The following is a 19,709-nucleotide window of genomic DNA, read 5'->3' on the forward strand; positions in this document are numbered from 1 at the left end:
CTTCCTCACTCAATCTATCATCTGCCAAAGGAACGCCCATTGCTCATATTTTATAAAAGGCTTCTCGAATGTAACCCGCCGTAGTGCTAACACGGCTTCTTGCCCAGAGTAGGAAACACATGTTAACTTGCCTTGATACTGTTCCCGTTTTGGTTTTCAGAAATTAGTTCTCCTTGAGAACCTTTATTAGTGCCACTTAATTAAACCAATACCTACTACACCTTTTTATTTGTCTATAAAATATCTCTTCTCTGCACCACCAGGAGGCAGTGTTGAAGTATCTCTAAGCTAAAGAAAGAACCATAAGCCCAGGACACACAGTGGAACTTGACTCCCCAAGCCTGGAGGTTTCCTATAGACTCTGCTTCCAGAAAAAAAAAAATATCCTAACATCTTCCTCATGAAGAGATAACCGACAGTCCTAAAAGATGCACACATCTGTTGCAATCCATTTTTTTAAACCTCTCTGCAGTTTATAATGCCATCATTTGGGGCATTCCTGAGGTTTAATTTGCCACTTCCCCATTCGTAACTATTCATCATTGTGCTACTAAGTACTTTTCCATTATTAGCTATTGAATGACTCTTTGTGTTCTCAAAAGGATGTGGTCAAGTAACTAAAGGATAGCCCTTCTTTAGAAAAATTCTTCATTTTTTAAACAGAAAGTTAGTAAGTTCTTAAGAAGGCCATAAGCTAAGGAAAGGGGGGAGGGGTGGAGAGCATTTTCTTTGGTGCTAGGCATGTATCGAAACCTCACAGAAACGCTAAGAAGCAAATATTACCATTCCTATTTACAAGAAAGAAAACTAAAGCCCAAGCTTAAGGTCAGATAGATAATTAAGTGCTCAGGATGCAAACGGGGCCCATCTGATTCAACAGTCTACTATATCAAGTGGCCTTGTGAAGAAAAACAGCAATCTAAGTGAACTGTTAAATCATGTCAAGTTTGGTGCAGAAGCCTCTCGATTCAGTGCTTTAATCTTGATCACAGTCTGGACACTCATCACTCATGGACACAAAGTCACCGCAGGCATTGTAAGAGGAACACTCACTGCACGTTCACTGACACACTGTTTGTATTTGTACCGTTTTTGTTATTATGGGCTTATTTGATATAGCCTTCCTAAGCCTCCTTTTTCCCGATTGGAAGGGCCATCCTTAGTGCAGCCCTAAATTGCCTTTTCTGAAAAGAAAAACAAAATCATCAAAGCTCTTGTCTCAACTGATTTCCAAAGCCTAAGCCCCAGGAAGATAATTTAAAAAGTAATTAGAGTCAAGGTCCTCCTGGCAGGCCTCACACCCTGTCCTAAGCCCCACAGAGTTAAGAAACAGGCTTGTGAGGTTTATTTTGGGCAGTTCTAATTTTAGTCTTTTATTGACCGCCTATAACTGGGTTTGCATAATTACAAATGAAATGGCTGAATTTCCTGTATGCTCTTAAAACTGCTCTTCTCGAAGTATAAAAAATACAGGTCAAGAGACACAGAAAGAAAAAAAAAAAGGTCACTTCATGATCTCGCTTATATAGAGAATCTACAAAAGTCAAATACAGAGGAGCAGAGAGTACAACAGTGGTCACCAAATGTGAGAGGCATTTGGCCAAAGCCGCAGTTTATAGGATGAACAAGTCTAGAGATCTAATGTAGACCATGTTGACTAGAGTTAATAATACTGTGTTGAAGTCTGGAAATTTGCTGAAAGAGTAGATTTCTGGTGTTTTTATTGCACACACACACACACACACACACACACACACACAAAGATAACTACGTGAGGAGATGGTATGCTAATTAGCTTGACTATGGTAATCATTTCATTAGGTATATGGATATCAGGTACCTTAAATATATATAATTTCTATTAAAAAATTAAAATTGTATTTTTGGGGTATTTAATTATAATTTTAATGAGTTCTCTTTTTAATTTTTATGTAAATTCTACTTAGTTGACATACAGTGCAATATTGGTTTCAGGAGTAGAATTCAGTGGTTCATCAATTACATATGGCACCCAGTGCTCATCACAAGTGCCCTCCTGAATACCCATCACCCATCTAGCCCATCCCCTACCTCCCTCCCTCCATCAACCTTCAGTGTGTTCTCTATCCTTAAGAGTCTCTTGTGGTTGGTTTCCCTCTCTCTCTTATTAAAAAATAAAATGTTGGGGCACCTAGGTGGCTCAGCCAGTTAAGCCTCCGACTGCAGCTCAGGTCATGGTATCACAGTTCAAGGGTTCGAGCTCCATGTCAGGCTCTGTGCTGACAGCTCAGAGCCTGGAGCCTGCTTCAGATTCTGTGTCTCCTTCTCTCTCTGCTCTGTCTCTCAAAAATCAATAAATGTTAAAAAAGAAAAATAAATTACAACAAAAAATTTAAATAGAAATAACAGGATATACAGAGAAGGGACCTGTGTACAGGACATGATGAACAAGATCATCCACACCCTAACAGGACTTCTTGCAACCAGAGAGACAAATTAAAGGAGTAGTATAATTAATTGCCAAGACACCAAATATCCAAACGTAGGAGGGGTTCGCCTGCACCATAGAATTAAATGGTACTCTTCTTAGAGCATATTAGGAGCTTCACAGTTTCTGGTCGAATAATATTAGATATAGCCATTGCAGCAGTTGCTCCATACAATTTTTATTTGCTCAGGTGGGTGGTGAAAAATTATCAGTGCTTAGTAAAAATTAGGAGCTCTAGAACATTGGAAAGATTTCGTGACTGCTACAGACGGACCACCACGAAAATAACTGGAGTAGATCTTGAGTTTTTGAACACGTCTTGCAAGAGAAGTGACAAAGTAACCGGAAACATCCTAGCAACATAGAACCACACCATTATCACAGTGTGCTCCTGAGAAAGGAAATAAGGAGGTAAAGCTCCCTTCTAGAGAGGGAGGGGTTGAGGGAAAGAGAAATAAAATGAATGGCAAAGGGGCAGGCTCGCCCTGCTGTGAAACTCTTTACACGCAGCAGGTGGGCCATCATTTGTAATCACCTCCCCATTGATTTAGACCGTTTCCGGTGGCAATTGACGAAGGAACTCCTAGGACTGGAAAAGAGAAATTAAAGAAAAGACAGGTAGAAGGTAATAGGTCTTTGCAAAAAATAAAATAAAATGAAGCACACACACATTTAACGTAATGCAATTTTATTGCCCGCCTTGATTGTAGGAAAGCTTAAAATGTGGAGCAGTGTGTTAAGGTGAAGGAAATGCGGCCCACTATGCGCTTCTCTTTCTGACTCTCAGCCTCCCCCGCCCCTCCCTCAGCTATCATGAAAAGTACCAAAACAAAACAGTTCCCATTAACTATTGCACTGAATCACATTGCACTGAAACCGAGGACGAAAAAGAAAACCCTAGTCTTCAGGGAAGTCCTAGAGCCATATACTTACATACCAGTGTTGGGGTGCCTACATAGACAGTAAAAATGCTCTGACACGTCTGTGTTCTTGCCAGCATGGTTCTGTCCTTCCACGGAGTCACCTTAACTATTGCCAAATTAGATAGTCACCAGGGTGCCTACAATTTAAAAGTTAGGAAAGATACGCGTCGTGATAAAACGCTTCCCATGGAATGGAGATCCTTTGACACCTACAGTCCTCCAGCATTTTAAAGGTTGTTTGCTGAGAACTTTCTCTTTTTGCACGCCATTAACAGTCCAGCAACTGGTCACAGCATACATAATTGGCCATTTGTGTTTTCCAGCTACGGGGCCGGTGGTGAATGTGGCTTCTAAGCCAAGAGCAGGGCCCCACCCTGAACAAATTTGGCCTTAAAAGCAGACCTTCAAAAAAAATCTAGTTCTTGCTTGCCAAATACTCTAACGTAAATACTATTCCTTTTTGGAGAGCAAGATAGGTCAGAACTAGATCAGAGCACTATTGCTTCTTTTCCTCTCCAGTTCTGTTCTCTCAAAGAACAGGAAAACAAGAGGCTAAGACCAGAACGTATCCACTGACCAGCCTATCAGCAACTTGTGTTATCCTCACAAGGATTATGTTACAAAGAATGTAATCAGAGAGGTCACTGGAAATACATTTTTATATAAAAATATTTTTATTTATGTATATAAACATGGACATATTCACAAATTCACACTTCTGTGTCAATAAACATTGATATGTATTGATACACCTGGAAGAGATTTTAAAGGAAAATGTGGGAAACTGTTTGAAAAAGAAAACTTCTTTTTCGTTGATCACTATCTGACTTAAGTCATATACTATATTTAATTCAAAGGAGACTTTTTATTAAGTTAGGTTTTTTTTTAAGAAACCATTTGGAATGGATGAAGAAAAACAAGCTTTTATTGAGACCAAATTATTTTCTTGTTCTCCATTTTTAATGTTATATATTTAGTAAACATTCACACAGCACTTGTATGTACCAGGCACTATTCCGAGCACTCTGTAAATATTAATTTGTTTAATCTTCCAACAACCCTATGAAATATGTACTATTATTATCCCTATTTGGCGGATGAGGGCATTGAATACAGAGAAGGCAAATAACTTGCCCAAGGTCACACAACTGCTAGCGGTCAAGTTGGAATTTTAGCTGGTCATACTGTCTTTTTTTTTTTTTTAATGTTTATTTTTGAGAGAGAGAGACACACAGACAGACAGAGCATGAGCAGGGGAGGGGCAGAGAGAGAGGGAGACACAGAAGCAGAAGTAGGCTCTAGGCTCAGAGCTGTCAGCACAGAGCCTGACGAGGGGCTCAAACTCACAAACCGCAAGATCATGACCTGAGCCGAAGTCGGACACTTAACCGAGTGAGCCACCCAGGCACCCCAAAAGTTTGCTTTTTCAAAATCCTCTTTTTACCCAGCCTCTTCTGCTGCCAGGAAACACCAAATCTATCTGTGAAATACAGATTTATTTTTAAGTTCATTTTGAAATTTCTCTTCTTACCTTCAGCATTAGAGATACTCAGAGATTAATTCTCTGCACCCCACTGATGTAGGTATGAGTTTGGCTCTACCATCACTATTTAGCCATTTTTAAATTATTCCCCAAGGTCTATTCTTTATCTCCTTCCAACTTCCTCAGAAAACTTAGTGACGTTGGACTCCAGACAATTACACAACCCTTTTATAGTCAGTTCTGGAATGAAGACTTTATGCATCACTAGCTGTGTGCCTGTATAGTGAGGTAAAATTAATATTCTCTGTGTTGTTTAGTCTATATTCCATGGGCAAGCTGCCCAGAATGACTAAGGAAACTGCCTGAAAAGTTACCCCTTATTCCTCAAAAGAAAAAAAAGAAAAGGCAAACTCTGGAATTACTTTGAGCAGAGGGAAATTAACAAAATGGTTTTGAAAATAAACTGAAAGGAGAAAAAAGAGTTTTCATACTAGAAGATTCCTTATTGCACAAAAGGAAAAATACTTTATTCAGGCCTAGTTGTAATCAGGCCAAACTGTCACCATGCCCTGGTGATTTACAAATTGAGAGACAACAGTCACAGGCAGTGCTCGTTGTCACTTCAAATCTTAACATGAAGCTAATTGTGTGGCTTGGGTTGTGCCCTATAGCATCTCAGGTAATATTGATAACATTGGAATGTTATTTGACAACTCTCTGAAAAGTCATGAATATACCTCCTAACTAAGGTGAGTTTGGGAAGGACTTTGATCCTACAAAATAGTTAATATAAATTAAATTGAAGTATTATGTGAGCGTGTGCATGCAAACTCAATTATTAAATGTCAAGACAAGAATTCGCATGTATGCATTTTCTCCATTAGTTGTTTTTGGTAAGTCCACCAACTGAGTAGCAACAATTTGCTTTTCTGTTGATGTCCTATATAATTTTCAGTGGTCTAAATTTTTTTTAAGAGGTGAAGTTTTTTTTTATCCTGCATAGAGTACAGCTTTTAGGAGAAAGGAGCACTCGTTGATGTTCAGAAGGACATTACACCCATTTTGTAGCTTTATATCATCTGATTATTGGCTGCAGTTTTGTCCTTTGAGACTCCTAAAGTCCTTTTTTTTTTTTAATTTTTAATGTTTACTGATTCTTGAGACAGTGGCAGAGTGTGAGTGGGGAGGGGCAGAGAGAGGGAGACAGAATCTGAAGCAGGCTCCAGGCTTTGAGCTGTCAGTACAGAGCCAGACGCGGGGCTCGAACTCACACACCGCGAGATCATGACCTGAGCTGAAGTCAGACGCTCAACCGACTGAGCCACCCAGATGCCCCTCCTCTAGTCCTTCTTTATCCAGCAGATGCTTAGGACACCTTTGAAATGAAGTCATCAATGCAACAAGCTTCAAATCTCGGTGTGAGCTGTGGTCCTAATAACATTACACTTAGAAGGATGCAAATGATAACGCTGTTAGGACCACAAGTGTAGCAGAGAAATGAAGTTTAGGTTTGTAAATGCCAGTGCTGGAATGAGTTATTTCACTCAGACTGCACCTGCACATCTCAGGCATTAAACACCACAAATTCCCTGCTCATTGACGTTAGATGTTAGGCATATCATGTAAGCCCTATAGAACTATAACAATGAGTTGTTGCCTCTCTCCTCTGGAGCTAGCCCTCCTGACTTTCCAGTCTGACTCCATGTTTATCAATGGCAACTCAATACTTTTCCAATACTGGAGATACTTTGTTCCCTGCTGGTTTATTCCTTTTGGTTCTCCAGATGGTTTTTGATCTCCTCTCCAGAAGGATCTCTATCTTTCTCTTCTTTCTCCAGAGATCACCCTATCAGTTGAAGGCAGATTCTTGCTCTTCTCTCCATTTAGAAACACCTCTCTGGCCCCCTGCCCTCTTATCTTTTTGTAGCCTATTCTTCCCTAGTGGCCTTTTTAGGACATACGGAGAAGCAATGTTTGCTCCAACATTTGCTCTGATGCTAGGCTGCCTTCCTTCAAACCCTGGCCTTTAAGCTGTAGACAATTGAATAATTTTCTCTCTTTGCTTCACACTTTTCTGTATTTAAGTCATTCCCCTGGCTCAGAGGTGTGCTCCTAACTGTTGACACTTTGGTGCTGCCCAATTGGAATAAATTTTTGCTCAAATAAACTCTTAAAAAACTTTTAAGGGGCGCCTAGGTGGCTCAGTCGGTTAAGCGTCCGACTTCGGCTCAGGTCATGATCTCACGGTCAGTGAGGTCGAGTCCCACGTCAGGCTCTGTGCTGACAGCTCAGAGCCTGGAGCCTGCTTCTGATTCTGTGTCTCCCTCTCTCTCTGCCCTTCCCCCACATGTGCTCTGTCTCTCTTTCGCTCAAAAATAAATAAACATTAAAAAAACTTTTTTAGGGGCGCCTGGGTGGCTCAGTCGTTTGGGCGTCCGACTTCGGCTCAGGTCATGATCTCCAGGTCGTGGGTTCAAGCCCCGCGCCGGGCTCTGTGCTGGCGGCTCAGAGCCTGGAGCCTGCTTCGGATTCTGTGTCTCCTTCTCTCTCTGACCCTCCCCCGTTCATGTTCTGTCTCTCTCTGTCTCAAAAATAAATAAACATTAAAAAAAAATTTTAAGGTTTATTTACTTATTTTGAAAGAGAGCACAAGTGGGGGAGGAGCAGAGAAAGGGCGAGAGAGAATCTCACGCAGGCTCCTGACTCTCAATGCACAGCCTAATGCAGGGCTCAAACACATGAACCTTGAGAGCATGACCTGAGCTGAAGTCAGAGGCATAACCGACTGAGCCACCTGGGCGCCTCAAACTATGGAAGTATTTAATATGCTTCAATTTATCTTCTAACACATTGCTTGAGCCTTTTCATCTAACCATAAATAAAAAAAAAGAAACCGGACTGAAATTTGCCAATACAAACACCAGAAATTTTCCATTTCCTTAAACAATTTTGAAGTGGATTTTGCCTTTCACTCAGAGTTGCCTACTACAAACACCTACTGATGAAAACATAAAGCTCTCTTTGCTTGCTCTCACAATTTATTTTTAGTAACACCCCATAACTAACCATACTGTGCCACATCCCCATGCTTATCTCCAGGTCTAGAGTAAGAAGCCATTGCTCACAAAAGCATTGATGATGGTGCTGGAGAGGAGCATGCAGGGAGTCTCTGCTCTAAATCAAATATGTACTTGTGATCAGTGCCTTAAAAAGGCACCATCATCTATATGTTTTCTCTTCTGTCTGCTATCCCCTCCCAAAACATAGGTACTCCAGTAGGGTGTAAAAACTAGTAAGACCCAGTCAAGAAGGAATAATAGCAGTTAGCACCCTACATTGTAGTATGTGAATGTTTTCCTAAAGATGTCTGCTTAATAATGGAGTTAAAGTTGCCAGAATATGTTCTTGGACGTGAAATGAGAAAACAAAACAAAATAAACTAAAGCAGGACCCTAATCACTTGAACTAGAATTTATGTTCTGGGGGTGCCTGGGTGACTGTCGGTTAAGCATCTGACTTTACTCAAGTCATTATCTCACAATTTGTGAGTTTGAGTTCCATGTCGGGATCTGTGCTGACAACTCAGAGCCTGCTTTGGATCTTCTGTCCCCGCCCCCCCGACCCGCCCCTAAACATCAGAGAAAAAAAAAGAATTTATGTTTTGAACAAATGATGGGTTTTGGAAAATGAATAGGGAATGGTCTTCCAGAACAAAAAGATCCAAATAAATTTTGCTGATTTTTCCCCCATATTATAGTAGTTAGGTTCACATTCTTACTCCATAGCTTTAAAGCAGGATGACATTGGACATGTCTCCAGGCATCAATTTTACATAATCCTGTAACATGTTCCCCCAGAGTTAGCACAGGGCATTGCACTTAGAAGGATGTAAATTAGTACATTTAGTAAATAAGGACATATTTTCATGAGTAAAAAAGTATGAATAATTATTTTTTCTAAATTTTTAAAAAAATATTTTATCTATTTTTGAGAGAGAGAGAGCGCGCACACAAGTGAGGGAGGCACAGAGAGAGGGAGACACAGAAACTGAAGCAGGCTCCAGGCTCTGAGCTGTCAGCACAGAGCCCAACAAGGGGCCCAAATCCACGAACCGTGAGATCATGACCTGAGCCGAAGTCCAGCGCTTAATCAAATGAGCCACCCTGGCGCCCCCAAAAATATGAATAATTCTTATGATGATTAATGTCTCCTGAAAAATGATATTTCTCCCTCTTTTTTTTTTCTATGCGTCACTAGGTCTATTGTTTCACTAGTAGAGTCTCCTAATCAAAGGTGTCCAGACTGCCAGAACAATCCATGGCCCATTTTTCTGATTTAATCTATTCTTATGACACAGATATCTATCCAGAGATATTCTGGGCAAAAAGCACAACTTTATCATATAGTTGATAGATAGATGTCCACTTAGCACTATTTTAATAATTTTAAAAGGTTATGCATATCTGTATTATAATTGAAAAAATATGGCATATGACATGACTCTAACTGATTTCATTGTTGCTAAGCTTGACCGTATTCTTTCCTTTCTGGATGTGTCAAGAAATACATGAGGCACCTGTGCCCGGCTGGCTCAGTTGGTAGAGCATGTGACTCTTGATCTCGTGAGTTCAAGCCCCATGTTGGGCATGGAGCCTATAAAAAAAAAAGTATATATATGTATATATGTGTGTGTATATGTATTTGTGTATATATATGTGTGTGTATATATGTATATGTGTATATTTGTGTATGTGTGTATATATGTGTGTGTATATTTATGTATGTGCATGTGTACATGTGTGTGCATGTATATGTGTGCATGTGTGTATGTATATGTGTGCGTGTGTGTTTGTGCATATATGTATGTGTATATATACATATACACACATGGCACTCTGATATCACATGCAAAGGAGAAACTCATGGCACCTTCCAGCATTAGAGGGAAAAAAGCACACAAGAAGTGATTTGCTAAATTCTGACAAAGAAGAACTTTAACAGAATATGACATGATATCAATATATATACCATTTTCTACTTGATCCCTTTTCCTCTGTCATCTAGCCCCAGTTTGCTAAAATGCTAAAATAAAATACACTTTACATTTTTGCCCAAAATACACTTACGGTAAGAGTGACAGAAAAAAATCAAGAAGTTTAGAATATCAGTTTAATTCAGGAGTTACATGTTAAAAGAATTGGAAAGGATTTTATTTTAAGGCTGTTTAGATGTTTACATTTGTTCTGGTGCTGGTTTTGCCACTTAATTTCAATCTTAATCTGTTGAATTATCTAATGTTTAACACTAAACAAGTCAACTTGCCTCTTTGGCCCTCTGTTTTCCCATCTAATAAATGAAGCATCCCTAAAATTTTCCTCTAGCCCTGTCTCTCTATGACCCTAAAATTGAGGGGAAAATGTATTCTATTCTTTAAAAATTGGTCATTTAAGAAAAGGCAAACCATGCCCTTTGATCCTAGTAAATCCTACTAATGTGAAAAATCAATCTAGACGAAAGTAATAATCCAAATGAAAGCAAGAACTTACATGCACATAGATGTTCACCATATTGCTTTTTATAAACCCCCCAAGTAAGGGTAGAGTAAATGTCTGACAATAGAGGGATGGTTAATCAAATTAGGTTACATTCTCAATGTGATATTTTGCAGCTATAAATGATATTTGAGTAACTACATGAAAAAACTTATGATATACTTATTAATTGAAAACAGCAGACTTTTAAATTGTGTATACACTATGATTTCCTTGATGTAAAAATGTGCACATGTAGAATATTGCTGGAAGGAAAAAGATTATTCTATTTTGCTAGAATCCTGAAAATTATTTTTTGATAGTCCAAATCTTCTATTATATTGTTTTCATATGAAAAATAGTACAAGGAGGGGCACCTGGGTGGTTCAGTCAGTTAAGTGCCCGACTTCAACTCAGGTCATGATCTCACATTTCCTGAGTTTGAGCCCTGCATAGTGCAGAGCCTGCTTGGGACTCTTTATCTCTCCCCCTCTCTCTGCCCCTCCACCACTTGCAAGCGTGCACTCTCTCTCTCTCCAAATAAATAAATACACTTAAAAGAAAAAAAGAAAAATACTACAAGGAGAAAAAAGCCTGGGAAAAAATAATTGTTCCCAGTTCTTTCCTGAAGAGAGATACTGTTTCCTTTTCTAAGAAGCTCTTTGATGCCCCTCCAAAAATTTTAAATTTTTTAAAAATTAAGATATACTTGGGGCGCCTGGATGGCTCAATTGGTTGAACGGCCGACTTCGGCTCAGGTCACGATCTCACGGTCCGTGAGTTCGAGCCCCGCGTCGGGCTCTGTGCTGACAGCTCGGAGCCTGGAGCCTGTTTCCGATTCTGTGTCTCCCTCTCTCTGTCCCTCCCCCGTTCATGCTCTCTCTCTGTCTCAAAAATAAACGTTAAAAAAAAATTTAAAAATATAACTTACTTTAGCAAAAAAAAAAAAATTAAGATATACTTGATGAATAAAATTGTGTACGTTTAAGATGTACAATGTGTTGGTTTGATGTATTTATATTTTACAATATGATTACTGCCACAGCATCAGCTAACATCTTAATCACATCACATAATTATCATTGCTCTTTATGGTGAGAACAATTAAGATCCAGTCCCTTAGCGACTTCAAAGTGTATAATATTGTCGACTATATTCCCTATGCGGTGTGTGAAAGAATTTCAATCTAAAATAGAACCGGAGGATATGAAATGGAGAATCTCACACAGGCACCCTCAGAAGAACAAAGCTTTAAAACCGAGAGGCTACTTTTCCATGTATGCCTAATTTACAGAAGACCCAAGACTTATGTCCTGACCAGTGAGTGGCAAGAATCTCTCCCCATCCTGAAGCCCGTGAGCTTACTGCATGGACTCTGGCTGGACTTCCCCTCTTCATGCTCTTTGCCCGTGGATATAGATCACCCCAAACTCTCAAGTGACTCTTGTGGCTTACTGCAGCATGAATTTCCTGAATTGCAATTCCTCCGCTATTCCAAAATAAACTCAATTTCTGGTCATTCAAGCTTGCCTCAGTTTACCTCTTTATTTAACTTGACATGAGAATCAGATCTTTAGAACTTATTTATTTACTAGTTGCAAGTTTGTACCCTTAGATATCTCTCCTCTACCCCCACTCCCCAGCCCCTGTACCCATCACTCTGACCTGTTTCCATGAGTTCAGCTTTTTTGGATTCCACATATAAGTCATATCATATAGTATTTATCTTTCTCTTCCTGACTTACCTCACTTAGCATCATGCCCTCAAGATGCATCCATATTGTTGCAAATAGCAGGATTTCCTTTAATCTCATGGCTGAATAATAAGTAAATAAATATATTTAAATATATATATATGTACATATATATATAGTGTGTGTGTGTGTGTGTGTGTGTGTGTGTGTGTGTGTGTGTTTACTGCAGCTTCTTTATCCATTCATCCATTGACAGACACAGGTTGTTTTCATACCTTGACTGCTGTAAATAAGGTTTCAACGAACATGGAGGTAAGGTATCTCTTTGAAATATCGATTTCAGCTTCTTTGTATATATACCCAGGAGTCAGATTGCTGAATCATATGGTAGTTCAATTTTTTTTCTTTTTTGAGGAACTGTCATACTGCTTCCCATAATGGCTATACATTTTACATTTCCATCAACAGCGTATAGGGGCTCTTTTTTCTCCACATCCTCACCAGTATGTTATCGCTTGTCTTTTTTTTTAAGTTTATTTATTTATTTTGAGAGATACAGAGAGAACATGAGTGGGGGGAGGGACAGAGAAAAAGGAAGAGAGAGAATCCCAAGCAGGCTCTACCCATGGTCAGCAGGCAGTGCGGAATGCGGGACTCAAACCCACGAAACTTCAAGATTATGACCTGAGCCAAATCAAGAGTCGGTTGCTTAACTGACTGAGCCACCCAGACTCCCATTATTGATTGTCTTTTTGATAATAGTCATCTTAACAGATGTGAGGTGATATCTCATTGTTTTGATTTGCATTTCCCTGATGATGAGTGATATTGAGCATATTTTCATATACATATTGGCCACTTGTATGTGGAATAGAAAAATATCTATTCAAGTTCTTTGCCTGTTTTTTAATTGCATCATTGGCTTTTTTGCTATTAAGCGGTATGAGTTCTTTATACATTTTTTATATTAACCCCTTAGCAGATATGTTTGATGAGTATTTTCCCCATTTTGTAGAATGCCTTTTCATTTTATTGATTATTTCTTTTGCTGTGCAGAAGCTGTTTAGATTAATGTAGTCTCAGTTGTCTATTTTAGTGTCTGTTGCTTGTGCTTTTGGTGTCTAATCTAAAGAAATCATTACCCAGACCAATGTCAAAGATCTTATCCCCTGTTTTGTCTAGTTTGATGGCTTCAGAGCTTCCATTTAAGTCTTTGCCCCATTTCAAGTTGTTTTTTGTGAATGGTGTAAGGGGTTCGGTTTTATTCTTCTGCATGTGGATATCCAGTTTTCCCAATACCATTCATTGAAGATACTCTTCTTTCCCCATTGTGTGTTCTTAGTACTCTTGTCAAAAATTGGTTGGCCATATATGTATGAGTTTATTTCTGGGTTCTCGATTTTGTTCCATTGATCTATGTGTCGGTTTTTATGCCAGTACTGATATATGTTATAATATGATCCATAACTGATAAATTTCAATATGATACATAATTGATACACAGGGTAATAGGATGAACCTTGAAAACGCTACACTACTTAAAAAGAGCCAGTCACAAAGACCACATACTAGGGGTACGTGGGTGGCTCAGGCGGTTGGGCATCTGACTTGGGCTCAGGTGATGATCTCATGGTTTGAGAGTTCAAGCCCCACATCTGGCTCTCTGCTGTTGGCACAGGGCCTACTTTGGATCTCTGTACCCCCCTGTCTCTGCCCCTCCTCCACTCATTCTCTCCCTTTCTCTCTCTCTCTCTCTCTCTCTCTCAAAGTAAATAAATAAATACAACTTAAAAAAAAAAAGACCACATATTATATGAATCTGTTTGCTTGAAATGTCCAGAATGGCAAACCATATATTAAAAAAAGTAAATTAATGATTGCTTAGGGATGTGGGAGAAGGAGAATTATGGAGTGTGGATACACTGCCATCAGGTACAGAGTTCCTTTTAGAGGTGATGAAATGTTCTAAATGTAGATCATGATAAATGCCACACAACTCTGTGAATGTACTAAACACCAATGAAGAAGGACACTTTAAAAGATTTATATAATATGTGGATTACATATCAATAAAGATGTTTTTATTTTTTCTTTTATTTCATTTTCAGTAAGCTCTATACCCAGTTTGGAGCTCACACTCAGGACCCCAAGTTCAACACTCACATGCTCTACCCACTGAGCCAGTCAGGTGCCCCCAGATGTTTTAAATTTTTAAATGTGGGGCGCCTGGGTAGCTCAGTCGGTTAAGCATCCAACTCTTGGTTTCAGCTCAGGTCATGATCTCACGACTCAGGAGTCTGAGCCCCACATCAGGATCTGTGCTGACAGCACAGAGCCTGCTTGGGATTCTGTGTCTCCCTCACTCTCTGCCCCTCCCCAACTTATGCTTTTTTTTTTCTTCCCTGTCTCCCTGTCTCAAAAATAAATAAGTAAACATTAAAAAAATGAGATGAAACGAAATGAAATTTTAAATGTAACCTATCAAATCATTCCAAAACTTAGGTTCCATGAGACATTTTTTAAAGTAATGCAGAAATATTTTAAATGTCAATGTTATAATGCGCTTGATATTACATGTGTTGCAGCTAACGTGAGATGAAAGCGTGTGGACATCCATTTAGAAATTGGCTAGTGGCTAGCTTTTCCAAAATCCTATTGCAAGGTGTGCCAGCAAATAGCCTGAGTAACCCTGGATTAGAAGAAGGAAGTTCAGCTGAAGGGTTATTGCCGGCGTTCACAGGAGCACTTAACACTTCCCCAGAGGCAATTGCAGTGGGAAAAAGAAGGCAAATATTTATTCATTCACCCATAAACTCTTAAAAGTAAGTCTTCAAGAAAAATTTGTTAAGTAAACCTTGGAAAGGTCAATGGTGTCCGAGGCGGCTTTACAGTATACGGCTCATTATCCCACACAAAGTAATTACCACAAGAAAAATGATTTCCTGTTTAGAGCAGAAATAGAATGTGTAGATTTTCACAACGAGTCTCAAACTCTCCCTTTAGCCAATGTATTTGCTGTCTTTGCCTGAGTAGTCCTTTTGCTGTGTTCCCTCACCAGTTCTAAAGTGGACCGATTCAAGATGCCTGTTTTCAGGGCTCCTGGGTGGCTCAGTCAGGTGAGCGGCTCACTTGGGCTCAGGTCATGATCTCACAGTTCCTGAGTGTGAGCCCCGCACCGGGCTCTGTGCTGACAGCTCAGAGCCTGGAGCCTGCCCTGGATTCTGAGTCTCCCTCTGCCTCTGCCCGTCTCCTGCTCATGCTCTGTCTCTCTGTCTCTCTCTCTCTCTCTCAAAAATAAATAAACACAAAAAAAAATTTTTTTTAAAGCGGGGGTGGTGGGGGGGGTGGTGGGGAGAGGAAAGTGCCAGATCATGGGCCCTACTTGATTCATTTCTAGACTGAATGAGTCACTTCTCAAAGAATGGAGACCCTGTGAGAACAGGTTTCTTTTTTTTTTGGAAGAGAATGGGAGAGACCCTTGTTGTAAGTACGACCTTTCCAGTTGGTCACGGTAAATGGAAGGAATCCCCGACTGCCTGGTGCCTACCTCTGCAACTTCAAGTCAGTGAGAAAGCTCTGTGCTCTAAGGGTCTTTCTTCAGAGAGGAAATTATCACAGGGAGCAGGGGCGTGGCCATTGCTTTCATAAGGTGCAAGTGGGTTTGTCAAATCATCGAAGCGCTGATGTACTTTCTGCCTGTTTGTTTATCAGGTGGTCATAGCTAAGCTACCAGAAGTTTTAAAGTTTGGGACTTTCAGCTGGAAGATTTAGCAGTTATTCCATGACTGACAGGAAGGTTGCTGTTTTAGGCAAAATACATGGTAAGAACTGGGAAGAATTCCTGTCCCATCCTCCTAATCACTGCTACGGGTTTCCAAAATCCCAGCATTGGAGAGCCACCCTTTTGTGTCAAAGAACTCGGGAGCACCTCTCCAAGCTTCAGCTTTGAGAAGCCCCTGGGAGCTAGTAACTCATTAAATACCCTGTCCTCATTAACCCTTTCTGATGCTAATTAGTCGATCTACTACTGACCACCAAGCCTTAAGTTCAATCCTGGGCTTTGCCTACAAAGAGTTCACAGTGCAATTGCACAGAAGAGAAGGCGTAGAAAGCTGAGATGGTCATATAAATTCCTTTATAAGAGAATCAAATACAGGGGCAAACAATGAGCTCTAGAAAACTACTGGGAGGCAAGCTTTATCAATTCTTCCCTCTCTCGGGAATTGTCAGTTATTTCCTCTATCTGGAAACATTCAGGGATTTCTTCCACCTAAACAAAATAAGAACAGCAACACAAAATTATCCTAGGACACTTCTCAAAGAATGGAGACCCTGTGAGAACAGGTTTCTTCCTCCTCCCTATTTCCCTGTGACTTCACGGCCCTAAATCCTTGAAAATGTAGTCTCTAATTCCCTTCATTCTTGTTTTCTCTCAAAATCATTCTAGTCAGACCATACAGCCCCCACTGTGCCATCAAAATATCCAGTGGTTTCCACGGCACTAAATCTCACGGTCAATGATTAGCATTTCGCTTATTTGATGTATTAGCAGTCTTTGGCTCAGTGATCTCCCTTCCTTGAAATATTTTCTTAATGTAGCCTCCCCAGGAAACCACTTTTGTTTTTTAACTCAGTGAGTATTCTTGGTTTCTTTTCTTTTTTTGACCATTCTTCCAGATCTCTAAACATTGAATATTTTAGACCTAATCTTGTGATTACTTCTGTTGTCTCTGCATGGATTCCTGAAAGATTTCATCTAGTTTTGGGGCTTTAATTGCCACAATTTGCTGGCAACTCCCAAATTTATATGTCCATTTGAAACTTAGTATACTCAGGACCAAACTCTGGATCTTTTCCCCAAACCTGCCCTGAATCATCCTTTCAGTTGCTCAGGCTAACTACTTGGAAATCATGCTTGACTTCTTTTGGGATCTCAGATCCCGTTTCCAATTTCCAATAAATCTGTACATCATCTTTCAACTTATGAAATTTGTCCAATCTAATAAATTTTTCTGTTTATTCTATCTTTCAATTTAACACATAAATCTTTACAATAAGGACTAAGTAAACAAGGTCTATTACATTAAGTAGATTAAAGTCTGGATATGTGAAGAATCAGAAAAATTTTTTTTTAATTTACATCCAAATAAGTTAGCATATAGTGCAACAATGATTTCAGGAGTATGTTCCTTAAAGCCCCTTACCCATTTAGCCCATCCCCCCTCCCACAACCCCTCCAGTACCCTGTTTGTCCTCCATATTTATGAGTCTCTTCCGTTTTGTCCCACTCCCTGTTTTTATATTAGTTTTGTTTCCCTTCCCTTATGTTCATCTGTTTTTCTCTTAAAGTCCTCATATGAGTGAAGTCTTATCATAGTTGTCTTTCTCTGACTAATTTTGCTTGGCATAATACCCTCCAGTTCCATCCACGTAGTTGCAAATGGCAAGATTTCATTCTTTTTGATTGCTGTGTAATACTCCATTTTATATATATATATATATATATATATATATATATATATATATATATATACACCACACCTTCTTTATCCATTCATCCATCGATGGACATTTGGGCTCTTTCCATACTTTGGCTACTGCTGATAGTGCTGCTATAAACATTAGGGTGCATGTGCCCCTTCGAAACAGCACACCTGTATCCCTTGGATAAATACCTAGTAGTGCAATTGCTGGGTCGTAGGGTAGTTCTATTTTTAGTTTTTTGAGGAACCTCCATCTGTTTTCCAGAGTGGCTGCACCAGCTTGCATTGCCACCAACAATGCAAAAGAGATCCTCTTTCTCCGCATCCTGGCCAACATCTGTTGTTGCCTGAGTTGTCAATGTTAGCCATTCTGAGGTGTGAAGTGGCATCTCATAGTGGTTTTGATTTGTATTTCCCTGATGATGAATGATGTTAAGCATTTTTTCATGTGTCAGTTGGCCATCTGGATGTCTTCTTTGGAGAAGTGTCTCTTCATATCTTTTGCCCATTTCTTCACTGGATTATTTGTTTTTTGGGTGTTGAGTTTGATCAGTTCTTTATAGATTTTGGGTACTAACCCTTTATCTGATATGTCATTTGCAAATATCTTCTCCCATTCTGTCAGTTGCCTTTTAGTTTTGCTGATTGTTTCCTTTACTGTGCAGAAGCTTTTAATTTTGATGAAGTCCCAGTAGTTCATTTTTGCTTTTGTTTCCCTTGCCTCTGGAAACGTGTTGAGTAAGACGTTGCTGCAGCCACGATCAAAGAGGTTTTTGCCTGCTTTCTCCTTGAGGATTTTGATGGCTTCCTCTCTTACATTTAGGTCTTTCATCCATTTTTATTTTATTTTTGTGTATGGGTAAGAAAGTGGTCCAGGTTCATTCTTCTGTATGTTGTCCAGTTTTCCCAGCACCACTTGCTAAAGAGACTGTCTTTATTCCATTGGATATTCTTTCCTGCTTTGTCAAAGATTAGTTGGCCATCCGTTTGTGAGTCCACTTCTGGGTTCTGTATTCTATTCCATTGATCTGAGTGTCTGTTTGTGCCAGTGCCATACTGTCTTGATGGTTACAGCTTTGTAGTATAGCTTGAAGTCTGGGATTGTGATGCCTCCTGCTTTGGTTTTCTTTTTCAAGATTGCTTTGGCTATTCAGGGTCTTTTCTGATTCCATACAAATTTTAGGATTATTTTTTCTGAATCAGAATATTAAATGAGCAATCACATGCAGTATGTTAAGTTTAATATCAGGTGTATTAGCTATAATTAGGTTTACTTTCCTTTTTTTTTTTTTTTTTTTTTTTTTAGAGAAAGAGAGAGAGAGAGCATGAGCACACAAGCAGGGGAGAGGGGCAGAGGGAGAGAGATAATCTTAAGCAGGCTCCATGCTCAGCACAGATCCTGAAGTGGGGCTCGATCCCATGACCCTTGGATCATGACCTGAGCTGAAATCAAGAGTTGGACACTTTACCAACTGAGCCACCCAGGTGCCTCAAGTTTGCTTTCCTTGAAGAGAAAACCAAATAGAGCTTTTAAAAGATATAAATGTATTTCTCTTTCATGTAAAATGAATGAATTAATCTTTTTTAAAAAAATGTTTATTTCCAAAGCAAGAGAGAGAGCATGAGCAGGGGAGGGGACAGAGGGAGAGAGGGAGAGAGAGGGAGAGAGAGAATTCCCTGTCAGCGCAGAGCCCTACATGGGACTTGACCCCACAAACCGTGAGATCACAACCTGAGCTGAAATCAAAAGTTGGACGCCTAACAAACTGAGCCACTCAGGCACCCCTCAAGCAATCAGTCCCAGCAGTAGAATAGTCCAGGTCTAATACAACATCTCCACAGAGTTATCAGGGACCCAGACTCCTGTTTTCCTGCTCTGCTATTCTTAGTACATGACTTCCATCCTCAAGGTCCACTTCTGGTCCCAGACAGCTCTTGGCTACATAGCCGGCATGTGCACATGCGAGGCTGGCTCAAGGAGGAAACCGAACGAGTAAAGAGAAAACTGCCAGCCAAGTCTGCATCCTGTAGGTAGCTTTCCACAGGTCCCACACAGTACTTCCGCTCACGTTGTATTGGCCAGAAATTAGTCACATTGCCATATCTGGCTGCAAAAAGATGATGGGAA

The sequence above is a fragment of the Acinonyx jubatus genome, chromosome F2 (assembly GCF_027475565.1).
Source record: "Acinonyx jubatus isolate Ajub_Pintada_27869175 chromosome F2, VMU_Ajub_asm_v1.0, whole genome shotgun sequence".
In the NCBI taxonomy this organism is placed as follows: Eukaryota; Metazoa; Chordata; class Mammalia; order Carnivora; family Felidae; genus Acinonyx; species Acinonyx jubatus.